Source organism: Dermochelys coriacea, chromosome 1 (assembly GCF_009764565.3).
Source record: "Dermochelys coriacea isolate rDerCor1 chromosome 1, rDerCor1.pri.v4, whole genome shotgun sequence".
NCBI classification, from domain to species: Eukaryota; Metazoa; Chordata; order Testudines; family Dermochelyidae; genus Dermochelys; species Dermochelys coriacea.
In genome coordinates, this window is record NC_050068.2 from 156007871 (window position 1) to 156021519 (window position 13649).

The 13649-nt window shown below is 38.4% G+C and overlaps 1 long non-coding RNA gene across 2 annotated transcripts; it reads right to left on the minus strand.

Annotated features, from left to right (window-relative positions):
* Positions 1–235: 235 nt before the first annotated feature.
* Positions 236–6383, minus strand: LOC119842572. Of its 2 annotated transcripts, none has more exons than XR_005288769.2 (5): positions 6285–6383; positions 4175–4281; positions 3223–3325; positions 2511–2643; positions 236–1332 (listed from the first exon to the last, which is right to left on the minus strand). It is a non-coding gene; the product is annotated as an uncharacterized LOC119842572 (long non-coding RNA). The 2 variants fall into 2 exon arrangements; XR_005288770.2 differs by lacking the exon at positions 6285–6383 and adding an exon at positions 6011–6112.
* Positions 6384–13649: the final 7266 nt, after the last annotated feature.

Consider the following 13649-nt stretch of genomic DNA (forward strand, 5'->3'; position numbering starts at 1 on the left):
AATGAGAACAACTTTTGGTGTTTTTGAAATATTTCATTAGTAAGTCATTGATTCCCTCTCGTCTCCCATTTTTCAGGTTCTCTTCCTTTATTCTTCACCCCTCCAGTCATTTTCAAAATAAACCCTAAACTTTCAAATATGATTTGGGAGGCGGGGGGAGAAAGCAAGAAAGGAGAGAAGGTGGTAAGGGAAAAGAAAAATTATAATCAAAAACATTAAAAATATTGTGAGCATTTTCATTAACAATTTATTGACATGGACAATATGTTGCAAAAAAATATTCTATTTTCAGAAAATGCCATTTTTTGACAAAAATCTTGTTGGTTGAAAAATTGTGACCAGTTCTAGTAAACAAGCAGCTACAATAAAAGGAAATTTCTCAGACTTCTTCAGGACAATATTTGCTCTATTTGTCAAATCTGTAAACTTGAACACATACAAGGAAAAGAGCAGATTTCCCCCTGTTCTGAGGGCATGGCTCTGTCAGGCTGTCACCAAGGAGTCACTGATCAGGATCACTTGCCACTTGTCCCTTTCAGTACTTTCTTTTTCTTCACTGATCATTCCATTATCTACCAGGATGTCTCTAGGTCAAAATTTTAGGTGGTACACTTTAACTTGCTGTAGCTTTATATATGTTCATTAAGTAAGGATGCTTTTCAGTGTTGTGTCATGGCTGAAGGCTGTATTTTTCCTTCTGCTTTAGTGCCTATTTCAGGAAAGCGTATTACAAGTTGGGCACTGGAATGACTACCACACACAACAGGTGGGCCCTCATATGGAATAGCTATCCCATTAAATTAGCATTGGTGACCTATGCACAGAATTGAGATGGAGATACATTTTATTTTCTCTTCTTCTGAGTGGGGCTCCACCTGTCCCAGTAATACCTTGACTAGGGTGTCTACCTCCAAACATACCTCCAAACATACACTCTTCAGTTGTCCTATATTCTTCCATCTTCTTACTCTGTCTATTCCATCTGGAATTTTCACTTACCAGAGACTTCAGCTCAAACCTTCATCCTCTTGTAGAAACAGGGACATTCAACATGTCTTACATAAAACTGCCTTTCATCCTTGATAACCAGTCTATATTTAAGTTTATGCTTCTTAACTGAAGTAGTGGCCCTTCACTGGTTGAAACTTATGGTGTAAGTACCATACTCTCTCCAAAATGCCTCTCTGCAGTCTTTTCGCCACCGTTCAGCTAGGCTTCCTGAATGTCAGCAATTATACTGGCTCAACCGCACTGTTCATTAACAATGACCCACAAAGCTGGTCTTTTCTCCCAATCCCCGCATAACACTTCCAAGGCAATCCCATAAAAGTTCTAGCAACACAGGGAATATAGGATGTTATTGTACAAAACCACAGTACCATAACAGATTACTACATATATTTCATACTAGCATGATTCCATAGCAGTTGTAATGCTGACTTTAACTATCTTTATGATAGCCATCAAATGATTCACTGTGCAGCCACTTATGACAAGAAGAAAGAGTGCATGGAGCGCACCGAATTTTCAATTAAAAAACACAGTATCAGGAGATGGTTCTCCCTGCTACAAAGATATGAAATTTATTGTGCCATTGACACATGATGGATTTATACGGGTAACTCCCATTAAAGCAAACATTTCTATATATTTTATTATTACCAAGACATTCTGATTCATACCATATCAATCACAAATCTAACGCTACAACTGTAGCTTTCAAATATCACAACTAAGTTATTCTTTATTAGTTATATTGTATACAACATGAAACAACAAAAAACCGGTTGAAGTTTTAATGTTTATCATTCTCTATAAATACTGCAAGAGAAACAATCATGATTACTTTATCTTGCATTGAGAGGTGTATAGCAAAGGGAAGGAAGCCATATACCAATTAACTGATTCATAGTGAAGGCTTTATTCATTTTCATTTCATATCAGCTTGCACTATTTGCCACTATCAAATCCAATTTAGATAGTCCAATGCAGGGCAAATACAGTTGATCCTCACCAATTTGCACTAGTGGCAGACTGATTCATTACAACTGGCTGCATTTTGTGAATTCTCATATGCAAAAAGCAATGGTTATATACCACAAAATATACTTTGAGAATTTTACAACTATAGTTTAGTTTAATTATTGATAATACTTCATAGTGTACAGTACTAGGCGCATGCAGAATAGCAAAAACTCTGTAATATGAATCCTTAACTACAGCACTCTGCTTAGTAACTGCTCTTCTTACATTATACATTATGCTTAATTTTTGTGACTACTTACTATAATAGAAGAACCTACTGAAATTTTACATTCCTGACACAAATATAAATATATATTTTCATTTTCTCATCTACACGTTGATACCAGAGTGAATTAATGTTTTCAGCAAAGCACTTAAACACGTGCTTAACATGAAGCCTGCAAATGGTCCCATTTGCTTTAAATTAAGTACTTAAAGCACTCATGTGCTTACCTGCTTTACTAAATCAGGATCACAATACTTACTGTTGTGTTGATTTTCCCGTTATTTAGCTAATTTCCCTTTCCCGATAAGCTACAGGTTAAATTCTCCCTTTGGGGTGGAAGCGATCGGCAAACTGCCTAATCAAAAGGTGGCCAGGGTTAGCCTGGCTATCCCCTGAAAATAATTGAGAGAACTGGTCTCTGCAGCATAAACAAATCTAGAACTTAAGAAGAGTTGTTTAAATATTTTTGGGCGCGTTAATTTTTAGTAACTGTGTTAGAACCATGTGTTCTACAGAACTATCACAGGTGTGGGATATTATTAATTACATATATCGCGATAGCACCAAGAAGCCCCACTTATGAAGCAGGACCTGACGGTACTAGGCACTCCATCAGCAAAAAGATTGTAAGCTTTTTGAGGTAAGGACAATTGAAAGGCTTCTCTAAATGGGACGTTATCCTGGTACAATTATACTAGTACAGTTAAATTACTTTAACGTTTCCATGATGACCTCTTACTCTGGAATAAGACTGGCTTTTTCAGCTTAGTTTCAAAGCAACATAAGCTAAACAAAAAGAAGGCCCTCTTAGATGAGAATAAGAGTATCCACAGCCGATGAAGTGAGCTGTATCTCACGAAAGCTTATGCTCAAATAAATTTGTCAGTCTCTAAGGTGCCACAAGTACTCCTTTTCTTTTTTACATGGGAGTTATATGAGTATAACTAGAGTGATATAAATTCACACCTTACCTTACAAATTGCCCTATATAACAGAAGTTCAATCCACTGGTCTGTACCTTCTTTCAGCCAGGGCCTCAAAATATTCAGATAATTTGGTCCCAGGGAAGAGTTTCTATAGGCATTGAAGACACAGAGATAGTCTTGTAGAAAGGATATATACCTTATTTCATTTTTGTTAATTAACCAGAATTCATCACTAATTACTCTGATTTCCCCCCTTATTATAATACACAAAAAGATTCCATGCAGCATCTCTATTAGAGCTGCCAATTTTTAGATATTTGTTGATTTGGTATTTTATAGTAACCTTATAATGAAAGATTAGTGATGTTATTTTATTATTGAGAACTACATGTATTTGGAATCACATTGATTTTTTTATTGCACTGTCATCTGTGTGTATTAAAGCATATCTAAAGATTAAAATACTATATTTAATTAAAAGATTAACACCACTTCTGGACAATTTGAGGACAAACATTTTTGAAGTTCCTCTATCTCATGTCTAAAGCTTTTGACTCTGCATGAACTTTAAAAGTACTAATAAGATTCCTAGAACATCTAGAAATTGAAACTTCCCATTACAACTGAAATTTGTCCATTTTAGTTAAAATAAGTCCTATTTGATTTAGGAAAAATGACAGTATGACTAATGTGAGGCCATGTACTTATTTAAGAAAGCAAGTTATTTAAAGTACTACCCTGTTCAAATTCTTTATAGCTAAAATAAACTGGGGAAAGATGTTGAAATACCCCCTTTCCCGCACAACTAACTCAGATCATTTTTTCTACTTTAGTTATTGCATATGATTTTTTTTTACCATATGGATTAGGATCTTGATTTAAATGCATCAGATAACTCAAATGAAATTTGGTCCAAAAATATCTAATGAATCAGTAATATCAGGATACAGTAAATATTCGGAGTATCATAGGCAGTTAGATTAATCACTTCACATACCTGTGGTTTTTCAGGTTCCTGTGCTTAGTCATGTGTACGCTCTCTTCATTTTCTTATAAAGAAAAGTAACTTCTGTCAGTTTTTGTTCTTGGCTTCTACACTGCCACCTGTAGTCATATAGGAGAAATTAGTCACGTATTATCCTGTAAAGCCTACCATCACAAAATATTTCATTTCGTTTATTTTACTACACAACCATACTAGTAAAATGTTCTCAAATGTATGAGCACAGTTAAAAGACTAACACTGTGTTATGTGTAAATGTCTTTGTAAGGAAATATATGATTCCAACATAATTTAATTCAATATTAAATTGAATATTTAAAGACTAAAAAAAACCAAACTCTTGTATCCCACCATCTACTTCTGAGTTGTTTAATGGATACTTTATAAACCTGAAAGGCAATACTATAACTTTTTCAGGCACAAAAATATCTGTACATAGTTTTCTATTAAATATAAGACTATCCCAACTTCCATTTAAACATCACCATTTCACAAAAAGGTACTTTTCATGGATAACTTGGTTACCCCATAGAATTTGTAATGATATGCACAAAAAATTAATCTTGACAACATGAAATTTATTTTCAATACGACATTGAACTATGTTAGAATCTGTAATTTTCTTATTGCATAAAAGTCAATTTTACATTTACTGTAATAAATTAGAAAATAACTTTTACTCCAATATGACACATTTACACACTGGTCAAACAAAACTGCCGGCTAGGTATTCAAAGACCTTACAGTCATCATATATTTTGGGGGGGAATATTTTACTTGTAAAAGCAAAAGCCTATTTGTATTTCCCAGATTTGTTTCATTCAGCAACTGAATGAGTTTCAAGGGAAAATAATCTTTTGAAATATTATGGATTTTTGCATGTGCACACTCTCTCTTGGCTCGACTTATTAATTTTTTGATATCCTGTCTACAAGTAACCGTAGAACCATTCTCTCGAGTACCATTCTACCTGGAAAAATGCTACAAAGTCATTAACTATCTGAAACTAAGTCATTTCCTCATGCCACTGCGAGCACATGCACGACAACGGCTCTTCTCAGATTTGAAATCTGAAATCCTAAAAGCTTTTTATAATTAACATAGCGTTGCATATGATGACAACATCAAAAAAAAAAAAAAAAAAAACAAAAGTCACAAACTTGGAGAAACATATTTTTCCCAAACAGAGATTAAACGTGATTTGCCAGCAAATTTCTCTAAAACAAAAGCCTGATGGTGCTTTATTGGGTCCTGCAGAGCACAAACACAAAAAGCCAGGTAAATCCTTGACTATACCTAGCCCTGCCTCCTTTGAAGTTACTAGCCAAAATTTCACCTCAAAGGGCATCGCGCTTTCCACAGTGCTCACTAAAAACGCCAATCGTTTCCCTGCCAAAACGTACGCGTGCAGCCACCTTCGGCACCCGCATTGCACCGCTTGGCTGTTCCCAATTCCCTCACGCAAGTAGGAGAACGAACTAAATGACCCGTAAGCCATGCAAGGAAACTACTGCAATCAATAACCGCCCCGCCCCCGCGCGCGGTGCCTCAAAGGCTCATACACACGGGATGAAGCTGAAGCCCTAAAAAAGAGCCGAGTGAAAGCAGGAGACGATGCGTCTCTCTCACACTCACGCACCCCTGCTTCCAGCTGGGAACAGACTCGTGCAGCACTAGACGACCCCGCGTCTGAGCCGCCGCCCCCCCCCGGGGGGGGGGGGGGAGGGTCACGCGCGCACCCAGAGACCCGCCAAAGCGGGCTGGGGGACGCTGGAGCCACGCGGCTGCCCTGCGGCAGCCGGCGCGCCCCGGGGGCAGGGGGCTGCCCACCTGCGCGCGCCCGGGCTCCTCTCTGCCTCCCGGTGCCGCAGGGATGAAGCGGCGGTGGCGGCGGCTCCTTGCAGCGCGGGGTCCCTCCTGCCGCCGCCGCCGCCTTTCCTCCTCCCCGCGCTACACAGCCAGGGGGAGCAGCTCGCTCCGGCCGCTTGGGATTCCGCGGGAGGGGCGGCGGCGGCGGCGGCTCTGCCCCGAGCCCGGCTCGCTGGCACCTTCTCCCGCGGCGGCGGCTGCTGCCCGGCTCCGCTCCCCAGCGAGCAGCACCTACCCGCCTCCGCCTCCGCCAGCTCCTCTTCCTCTCGCCGTCCTGCCCCCGCCCCGGCATCACATGGCCCAGGCCCTGCCGGCGCCTCCGCCGCGGCTTGGGGCGCAGCCCCCTCGCCAGCCAGCCAGCCAGCCCGGCCGCCGCCGCCTCCTCCTCCTCCGCCTCCACGCGGCGTGGCCGCCCCCGCCGCCCCACCTGCCACACACGGGGGTCACCTGACTCGCTGCTGCGCGCCTCCTCCCCTTCCTCCCCCGCCGCCCGCGCCCTCCAGCCAGCCCACCTGCCCGCGGCCCCGGCCCGTGCCGACGCAGCGGCCCCCCCGCCGCCCCACACCCACACCCGCTCCGCCCGCAAAGGGGCGCTGACCCCCCGAGAGCGGCAGCGCTTGTCCCTGCCAAAGCAGAGGACGTTGAGCTCTGCGTGCTCCCCAGGGCAGGTCTCCGCCTGTGGGGACTGGGGTCTTTTCACTAACCCAGGCAGAACGTAAAGGGTCGTTGGCTCCCAGGTCTGCTTGGCCGCCAGCACAGCCACGCTCGGGCTCGGCAGGCAAGGCAAAAGCTGCAATAAGTTAAATGTAGATATTAACTACCCATCTTTCTATCCTCCGAGATCTTTATATCGTGAAAGCAACAACGAAAACCCGACAGGAACCACTGTGTTTTGGAAGGCACTTCAGGACCTGGGAATGCCTGTCTGAAATGTAATTAAACGAAACAAGTGGACTTAGCGCATTTTTAAAAAAAAAAAAAAAAATCCTGCACGTAGCTTTTAGGAATATGTTCAAAGTCCAGTGTTTGATCACATGCAGGCATCTGATGGTGGAAGATGCCATAGCTGCAAGTCATCAGATTTTACACCACGTTTACCCACTTAACTAAATGGACTCTTTTTTAACATTTGGAAACAAATCTAAAAAAAAAAAATTACTGTAATTATAGATGGAGAATGGAGGAGAACCTTAGTTGGGGTAAAGTTTCATAGTTTATACACTGGCTGAGGATCTGCCCCTCTACCTTATTAAAGAATAGTTCACTGATTTGGTTTTTGTATGTTGTTTAAAATTTTGGAAATAAATGATGTATTTATTTTAGTTAAATTATTTGTCTTTGTTTCCTATAGATCAGATTTCATCCCTGTGAAACTGACTTCAAAATAATATATTTACATGACCCAGCAGTCCAACTGGGTTACAAGAATTATTTCTACTGCATTATTATAGGTTTGAACGGACTGATATAGAATTCTATTTTTTGGCTTTATAAAATAAAAATCCATGATTTTAATACCCATCCCAACTATATATTCAAGTTTTTTTGTTTGATGAAATTATGTTTTACCAACCTTTTAATCAAATCCTATATTTTAGGATCTATATATTTTAAAACCAATTTATCTGAAAACAAAAATCCATACAGTTTTACAAATTAAGCTATAGTCTCGTTATACTGTGAAGCATGCTAAAAGAATCACTGTTAACCCTCTGACCCTTGTCTGCTGAACATTCACCTTGTTTTCAGGTACTCTTCTTTAGCCTGAAAAGTGAACTCCAAAAATTGCTGTAAACCTGGTTATTCTAAATAATATGAATACTGGATAAAAAGTATGTATTTATCAAAGACTAAATGTAGCAAGTGCATAAAACAATAATACTTTTTAATATGGAATATAAAAATTTCATTTCTTTCAAAGCCATTTTAAAAATTCTTGGCTTCATAAAACTAGCATCTTTTCTATTATCTTTCAAAGGTTTATCTATAGATACAAATAAATATTGGTATTGTGTAAATATGTATTTGTTTCCTTTAAAAAAACAGCTTGTAAGCATATCTACAGCCTGTTTTCAATGGGAAAAGATCAAAGCCAAATAAAGCATCTTTACAAGGAAAATATTTGAATAGTCTTACTGAGAAAGGACAGTAACTGATTTGTATACTTTGAAATAACATTTCTACCCTACTTCTACCAGGCAAATGCTTTTGGACTTTGCAACAACCTAACTGTTTAATGGTACAATATTTTAAAAGAGGATAATATGACCATCATTTAGATTTGAGTTTATAATTCTGCTTACAAAGGTAATTGTTTCAAAATATGCCATAATTTTTAAATTCAAATAAATAATAAAAAAGCCTGAAGGTGCTTGACTTTAGACTTAAAGTTTGACCTCTTGTCAGTGTCTCTACATAAAATTATAATACCATCCAATGTGTCCCAAATAGGAAAGGTTTTCCCATTTTCCTCTCCAACTGACTTTTTACTAAAATTTCATTGTGTGTATTACAATTTTTATTAACTAATGAGTACCATTTGGAATTTCAATAATTACTTGGAATTAGGTCTGTCAATGTCTTCATTTTGGCTTGTTGATCTGCATCTCTTTAAACAAAAACTATAGAGTAGGGACAATACAGCCATGCCTCCAATCCAGAAGTATTAGGCCATTTTCCATTCAGTCCACTATATATATATATATATATATATATATATATTGCTTTGTCTGAAAGTGTCATACTTATACCTGCTACAAATGCAGTGAATCTGTAGGAGCAAGTTCTTTCACTGAACCATGTTGTCTGCCCAGGTTTTACCTTCCTTATAAAAAGTCATCAATCTTTCAGGTCTTATATTAAGCCTCCCTAAAATCTAGATATTTTAAGTGAAACCAGGTGGAGGTTCCATCTTTATTCTGATTCTCAAATACAGCAAATAAGCATTTGGCCACTTCCCTACTAATCCAACACTACCCTATTTGCCTGGAGTTCTTGAGCTGCAGAAAATTGCATAAAATCAGGTCCGTGCAAAGAATATCATGTTTCTTTCAGATAGCATTGCTTCTTACCAGCATTTCAGATTTGAAAGAATGAATTGTGACAGGTTTCAGAGTTGCTAAAATAATTCAGAACCAAACTGAGAAGTCAAATAAAATACGATTCTTCTTCTAAATCTGGGAGGGAGTCATAGTGTTGGCAAAAACAAAAACCAAGTAGTTAATTCCACTTTCTTCATATTTGCACCAAAAAAGGCTCCTTTCTGCTTTCACCAATGCCACCAGAATCTGTACTGCAATTGTTTAGTTGCTTCAGTGGTGAGAATTTTCAGTTTTCCAGATAATGAGTTGTGATTCAACACTCCTACTGATATAATGTCTCCACCTCAGCATCCATTTACTTTGTACAGTGTTAAATCAGGACTGTAATTCTTCCCCCAGAACCAAATCAGTGCGACCAACCCAATGATTCCTCATCTAGTCTGCTGCAGCATTCACCTTGTTTTCATTTTCTCTTCTTCAGTCTCATGTATTAACATCTGATCCGCAAGAAATCTCTAGGAATTAGAGGTATTAGCCCAAAGAATGTTCTCATCATCTCAAAGACTGTTTAAACTAATTTGCTCTTCATTTTGACTTTCACTACAATCCCCACTTTTCCTGCTGAGAAACTTTATCCCAGTTCTTGCCCATGTGGAGATAGATGCAGTTAGACTGCCTTTAAAAAAAAAAAGTTATTATTAGATTGGTTTTGGCTTTTCTAGATTGATTTCCTTCTCCAGCCGCCCTCTATAGGCTAATTCTGCTTACTTCCCAAAAATATTGAGGATTCAGGTCATCTTAAATCTGTCCCTCTTCCTCTTCTCTCCAGCTTGGACAGCCTTCTCATTTTTCAGTCAAACCTCAACAGTATCAGTGTCTCCAGTCATTCTATTTTTCCTTTCCTGTTTCCTCAATTCCTGCTCCAGTTGTCACTTGCTGCCTCTTTCTGTACCTCCAGATAAGTATACCTAGCAGGATATTTGCTGTCTGCCCTGTATATTATACCTCTCGGCTTTACTTTAGACCTTTTATTTCCTACAGTTCCCATTCCAAAATATAAAGGGCTCTGTTTCCCCAAATACTTGTGCAGCAAATTAAAATTACATGTAGAATTTAGAAATTACTACTAAGAGAAATTATTTGCTGCTTTCTTTACCCCAAATTCCAGCACAAGTTCTGCATCCCAAATTCCTGTACAAGTTCTTATGCACATGTAATGAGGCAAACTCCACACCATTTAAGTCAGTTTATACCACTGTGAAAGCAGAATTTGGCACCATAAAGTTAAAAGAAGACTGGAGGAAGATAGTGATGCCCATTAATTTTTAGAACTATTTGAAGAGCTTAAAACACCAAAGACAAAGAGACATTTAGTTCACCGTATGGAAGTATAACCATGAGGAATAGGATTAAAGTAAGAAAAAAACATTTACAAGTAAATTAAATTATACAATTCTTCACTAGGAAGTCATTTTACTTATTGCCAGTTAGCTACTATAGAAAGAATGTATAAAATATTTAAAATTCAGAAGTATAGTGCTACGATGGTAATAAGAAAGCTACATTACATAACCCTATGGACTATATATATTCATATCCCTTGTGAGCAGCTGGAAAATAGCCCCAATTCCAAACAATCACCTTGGCTCTTTTTGCTATTCACTGTGAAAATCAACAATCTGAAGAGCGTACATTTATATTTTTGAATCCCCTGATAAAGCTTCCACTTTTGTAGTCAGTTAATTTGCCAGAATGAGATCAGAGATGATGGCTAATGAAAAGGAAGGTAACTATACTAGTCCAAAATAACAATAATGCTCTCTAAACCACTAATTTTCCTCTAACATATAGTATTTAAAACCATTAATTTGTTCATGCATGAAGGGTGAAAATTCACCTCAGTGCATTGCATAGGTCAATAACAGATCCAGTCCCTCAACACAAAATTCAGAAGTAGGATATGAATTAGTGGCAACTGGGAGGGCACTGTGTGGGTAATGATGGGAGAAATGGCCACCCTTGGGTAGAAGTGGAAGGAAGAGAACATATTTATGCTACCAGATATAAACAAACTTTAGTACAAGGCCTGTGCTCCAGTCTGGGGCTAGACAACCTGTAGAAGAAGGCTGATCAGCTTCCACAGATCAAGTTCCCCCTTAAAGGATTTCATTGATCTGAATTCCCTCAGACAAATTAACAGTTGCCTATAACACCTGATATCTTCACAGGCTGCATATTTCCTCTCACGTCAAATTCTTCTTCTATTAATAGGATCTTTCAAGCCTTATTACTCTTTTTTAAAAAATAAGTATGTGAGTTATATATTTAATTATAAGTTCAGAAACTAGACCAGAATGTTAAGAGACTAGACTTCAGTGAAACTGTCTGTTTGATCTTAAATTATAATCCTTCTAAAGACACTGAAATCTTTGAAACAACACTCCAGTCATATTTCAAGGAAGAGAGGAAGATTATTCTCTGACCCCCTCCTGCTTTTTTAAATTTTCTGGGTTTTTAAAATTATTATTGCTCAATGTTTCTGATTTCTTCACTCCATTATAGTCCATATAATCATCCTTGCATAACTGATATGGGCATACCAATAGTGATGGCATTTCATCCAATGTCAAGAGAGAGTACGAAGTCAAGAAAGACACCACTGATTAATAATATTATTCTAGTTCAGCTCTTGGCCATTAAAATCTCTGTCTGTGGAACATATATAGCAGGTTCTTACGTATTCTGGCTTCTAAACTAAATGTTTAGAATTTTTTCAATATTACATCTTTTCTGGCCTTCTGTCATAGTCTGCCCAATCACTTCACAATACTCTTCAAACAGTAGATCTCAGCAGAGCCTAAGTAACTTCTTAGTGCAGACAAGGGGGGCATGGATTAGCGCTAACTTCTCACTTCCCGTCAGTACCTGGCCCGGGCCAGGGAAGCTAATGATCAAACCAGCGGACCAAAATTTGGTGATGAATCCTGGTCATGTGCCACCGGAGGCACGTTGCACATACGCTAAGAATTGCAGACAAGATGCCATTTAGTTTTTGGAGCATCCAAGAGACTTTGGGCAAGATGTCATCTCAACAGCCAAATGATTTAAAAACTGAATTTTTGTATTCATAGACACTGTACATCATTTTTAATACCACTACCATTGTTTTTAAAAGAAATGTTTTTCCCTTCAAAATAAAAGAGAGCTTACCTTACAACATTGAAAGTCTGCTGTTTTGTTATACATTTAAAAGCAGCTGCATTCTTTGTGTATTAATCTACAGAAACACGTTAGCTGGTTGTGGTTAGCCACAGGTTGACATGCTATCTTGTTCTGGAGGACACTAGGATTAGCCATGATCAGCTAATACATTTTGAAATGTTGCTGTCTTAGGCCACACTAAGAGCTAGACAGTGTTTAACTTTGTGTTAGTTAACATGTTTTTCTAATGCAGTGCATTTTCCTGGTATACGCGTATCTTAAGACCTGTGAGGCAAGGTTAAAAAAAAGGGGTATGTTTAGTCTTGAGGAAAAAAAGACTGAGTGGGGAACCTTTAATAGTTTTCAAATATGTTAATGCCTGTTATAAAGGGGACTGTGATCAATTGCTGTCCATGTCTACTGAAGGTAGGACAAGAAGTAATGGGCTTAAGTTGCAGCAAGGGCCATTTAGGTTACATATTAGGAAAAACTTTCTAATTATAAGGGTAGATAAGATCTGGAATAGACTTCCAATGGATGTTGTGGAGTCCTCATCACAAGTGGTTTCTAAGAACAGGTTGTACAAACACGTCAGAGATTATCTAGGTTTACTTGGTCTTGCCTCAGCACAGGGGGCATGACTAGATGTTCTCTCAAGGTCCCTTCCAGCCCTACACTGTTATGATTACCATTCCAAATAATAGTAATGGAGATAATGTGTATGTCTGAAAACTGTGTTCCACATTAATTCTATATATATTTTCCTACATACTAAATATTTAACTGCATACATTATAATGAATCACCACGGTTGTTTAAAACATCTCCCACCGTGTGCGGTCTTCGCTTCTTCCGTAACCCCTCTGATTGGGAAGAAAATTGTTTAGAATCCCTAATCCCAACACTCTGTTGCCACCTCTTCAGCCATGATCATTTAAAACTATACTACGCTATTCTACTAATTGACTGAATGTGTTCTCTACTGTTTAGAAGTCAGCACTCTTGCACATTCTGTTTCTGATGACACTGCTACTGACTTTCCATGCAACGCCATATGACCTTGGTCAAGTTATTTAAATGTCCTTGTAGATCTATAAAATAGATATATAATAGTAATCATGACATAAATACTATGGGTAGTGAGGTGCTTAACTAACTAATCTGTGACTGTAAAGTACTAGAGGTCTTGGGAGGGCAGATACTATGGAAATCCCAAATATTATGTTAGCATTATTAGAAATCCATCATTGCTCAATTTGACATAAATAAAGCCCTCAAAACTCTTTCTGGGATTTTCCCTGAATTTCCAAAGTATGAAAATTATTAATGACAATACTCACACAATGACTAATATTTCT